This window comes from Chrysochloris asiatica, unplaced genomic scaffold, assembly GCF_000296735.1.
Source record: "Chrysochloris asiatica unplaced genomic scaffold, ChrAsi1.0 scaffold00225, whole genome shotgun sequence".
Lineage (NCBI taxonomy): Eukaryota > Metazoa > Chordata > Mammalia > Afrosoricida > Chrysochloridae > Chrysochloris > Chrysochloris asiatica.
In genome coordinates, this window is record NW_006408743.1 from 4,387,410 (window position 1) to 4,391,660 (window position 4,251).

General features: G+C 36.7%; 1 pseudogene; it reads right to left on the reverse strand.

The window, feature by feature from the left end:
* Positions 1–2,378: 2,378 nt before the first annotated feature.
* LOC102815408 lies at positions 2,379–3,498 on the reverse strand (annotated as a pseudogene).
* Positions 3,499–4,251: the final 753 nt, after the last annotated feature.

Consider the following 4,251-nt stretch of genomic DNA (forward strand, 5'->3'; position numbering starts at 1 on the left):
CTGACTTTGACAATAGTAAGATTCTATAAAAATATTGATGTTGGTACTAAGCTTGTTGTATACTTTTCTAGCAGCAATAGGAAATTAATAGACATGTTCTGTAAATTAAAGTGCAGAAATGCTAAATTATAAGTTTATTTTGATTCTAAACTTCTGAATGTTAATATGTTTTCACTACAGACATTAAATGTTATCCTAAAACATACCTGAAAGATAGTCCTTTTAATTCTCTAGAATTTAAGGCACTTTTAATATTGAAAGCCTATTTTATTTGTTGCTCTGTCTCTAGTCCTTCAAATATTGTCTGGTTAGTATAGGGCAGTTAGTATCTATTTGTTGAAAGTGTTCATTTGTTTTGCTGATGTAGAAAATCTTTAAATAATTTGAAAAATATATAGTTCCTATCTGAATAAAGTTAGGTACTGAGTCAACTATTTTCAAACATTCCTTCTGTTTTTAATTAAAAAACAAAACAAAACAAAACTATAAACAGAAAAACAGGACTCTTTGGTGTCATCTATAATTTTCTGCAGTATAAAAGTACCTAGAGACCAAAAAGTTTGAGAAAGCTCTTCCAATATGCTGTTCTAGATAGTGTACAAATGAGAGACCCCTACTCATATATTCACTGAAAATAAAGTTAAGAAAAAAAACAGGATTTCAGTCCTGCTGTAAAACACTGCCTTCCCATTGAACCATTAAGCATAAAACATGTATTATGAATAGCAGAAAATACAAAACTACCTCTTATCTAAATGATATATTTTTTCAGTAAATAATACTTCAATTACTTTTGAAAATAATATATGAGTAGAAATCTTTTTATTTTACACAGATATTTTTTTCCCAAAAATGGAAACAACATTAGGCATAGTACTTCTCTGCCCTTTTACTTAAGTTTCCCATAAGTACTAAGTGGTCACCTTTATTCTTCCTATCCAATTACTGTTGTGATTTTAGTGTCATAGAATTCACTCCTGAGGGCCTAGACATATGATATAAGTGTATGCTCACCTCTAGAACCAGATGGACCACTGTGTGATATTTGGTTAGGATATAAAGACTGTCATATACATGAAGATTGTTGTTACAAATGAACAGTTCTATTACACAATTGAAGTGCCATAAGAGAGTAGGGCATGACGGACATGCAGGTAAGAAATCGTTTTAGAGAACAGGGAAAGGATATTTGCTCCAAACATTTATTGTGGTTACTTACCAGATTTTGGGTGGCAAAGGCCACCCGGTTTTTAATTTTTTAGTTTTTAATTTTCTGCTGTTACCAAAGAGAGATCCAAAACTTTCATAACAGATTTGTTAAATGTGAGGCACTAGGCTGTTGTTAGTAGGTGTTCTCTACACATATCAACCCTATGCACAGCAGAATGAAATACTGTCTGGTCCTGCACTATCCTCACAATTGTTATGTTGGAGCCCATTGTTGTTTCCATGGTGTCAGTCCATCTCCTTGGGAGTCATCTTCTTTTTCCCTATTCCTCCACTTTACCTAGCATGATGTCATTCTCCATAGAGTAGTTTTTCTGAACGACATGTCTAAAGAATGAGAGACTAAGTCTATCTATCCTTAGTTCTAAGGAGCATTCTATATATTTCTCCCAAGACATTTGTTCTTCTGGCCATCCATGGTACATTCAGTAGTCTCACCAACATCATAATTCAAATGTATCGATTCTTTAACAGTCTTCTTTATTTATTCTCCACTGTCACATGCATATGAGGTGATTACCATGGTTTCTGTAATGCACATTTTAGTATTCAAACTGACATTTTTCTCTTGAACATTTAAACAGGTCTTTTGAAGCAGTTTTGCCAAGGCACTGGATGTAAGACTAAAAGCTGTCTTAAACATGAGAAAATGGAGTCACACTCCTCATTAAAATGATTTACTACCTTAATCTGAAATCTTTACTCCATAAATTTTGTATGTTTTAAAGACCTTAAGTTTTTGGTTTTTTTTTTTTCTTATCATCCTATCTATTGCATTCCTGATCTCTCTATTAGTGTCCTCTGAAAACGTAGAGGCATTTTGGAAACTGTTGACTGGAGGACTTACTAGAGCTTTTCTTTTGTGACCCAACCCCTTGCAAAAGTTTATTTTGCTTATTATTTATTTATTTTTTTTTTTTTAAGAGTGACAGCAGCTCTGCCTTTTTATTCAGTATACAATAATATGGCACTTAAATACTGGTAATCCCAACATTAATTCATAGGCAGTTTTGTAATTTTACCACACACACCTCTCTTAATAAGACATTTCCTCTTTGTGAACATTTACATATCACATCATTCAAAACATTTATTTATGTGTCAACCAAACTGTAAATAACTGAATCATGTTGAAAACACCACAAAGGAAGTTAGGTTTTCCGTTTCTTTTTAGATGAGTGTTCCAAAACAAGGTAAGTTCAGCTTCCTCACTGTGTTTTCTTTTTTTTTTTCTTTTTGTGTCACTCTGGTAACCACTGGAGTCACTGCCTTGCAAAACAGGGTCCTGGTCCTGATCTTCCTGGTGCTTTCTCTTCTTCTATAGCTCCTCCTCGCTGAGGCCATGCACATTGCCACTGGTCTGCAGGTCTGTTCCTTCCTTTGTGGCAGCATCTATTACCTCTGTGGTGTTACCTTCCACTTCGTAAGCCTCTAGGGCTTTCTTCTTCGTTTTCCTCTTTGGAGGTTTTTCAACAGCTTCTTCAGTGATGGTTTCTGCTTCTTCAGTAACTTTAGAACTATTGTCTTGTAAACTAGTGATATTTAATTTTTCCCAAATGCAGAATACTCCAGCAGCATCTGAGTCTAAACCAAATACTTCAAATTCTAGCCCATCTCCCACATTTATCTCCAGGGCATCCACTGCTCAGTTGGCATCTGTTCAGGTTTAGAGATTGTTGTTGTTAAGTGCCTTCGAGTCTATTTCAACCCATAGCAACCTTGCATAGGGTTTCTGAGGCTGTAAATCTTTTTGGGAGCAGATAGCCTCATCTTTCTCCCGTGGAACAGCTGGTAGTTTCGAACTGCTGACTGTGAGATTAGCAGCCATTGAAATAGCCATGTACTAAGCAGCCTATGTGGCTGGAAGACACTTTATTAACTGTACCCATAAGTTTTTGCCCTGGTTCAGGACAGAAAATAACAAAATCTGCTTCAATGTTAAGATGAATATGTCCTGGATCATCATAAATATCTCCTAGCTCACCTACTACTTTGATGTTATCATATGCAATAGGATCACCTAAAAGACTCTCCTAACATCACAGGACCTCGGTGTCAAGCTGTTCTCAAATTCCTGTGTGTTTCCTTTTGAGGTAGAGTGCTTTGTCTTCAGTGTGGCCCGGCCACCAAGCAGGAGTAGCAGTTATTCACCAGTGCGCCAGAAATATCACAGCTTGGCAGCTCTAGGCAAGGCAGAACGCCTGCTGCTCTCACCACCCTACCTTTGGAAGAAGTCTTTGGCGGCTGCATCTCTGAACAATCTGCAACCATATGGCTTGTCAGCCATTTTGCTTTTTTGTTTGTTTGTTTTTTGTTTTGTTTTTTTCTTTTCGTACTTCATGCTATCTGTCCCCCAGACTGTTTTGGCCTCTGAATTTTTGTTTGTTGTTAAGTGCCATGAAGTTTGTTCCAACCCATAGCTACCCTCTATAGTGTTTCCAAGGAACAGCTTGTGAGCTTGACTCGACTTTGCAGTCCAATCATTAGCCTTGCAATCTAAATAGACTATGCAGTCTAGCGCATTAACCCACAGCACCGCACCAGGACTATGATAGTAGTAGTGTATTTTAGTTATTGGATTGGAGTGGCTCTGTAGGATAAGCACTTAACTATGAACCACAAGGTGGGTAGTTCTATCCTGGCAGACCCTCAGCAGGAGAAAGATGAGACTTTGTGCACCAACAAAGATGTATAGTCTTGGAAATTCTATACGGGATGGTAGGAATCAGAATCGACTCAGCAGCAATTAACAACTTTGGTTCTGAATAACAAGCCTCTCTCCTTCACCTCATTCAAGGGTTTTTTGTTTTGTTTTTCCACATTGTAGAGTACACAACACTACCCGTTAATATTTAATTTTTTAAGATTTTTTTTATGCTGTTGAGACAATTCTGACTCATAGTGACACTGTATAGATTTCTCAGAGTGGCTGATTGACTTGAAGTGATGACCTTGCAGTTACCAGCCCTGTGCTTATTCTACAGCAACATACCAGGGCTCATTTGATGCCCATATAACAATAAT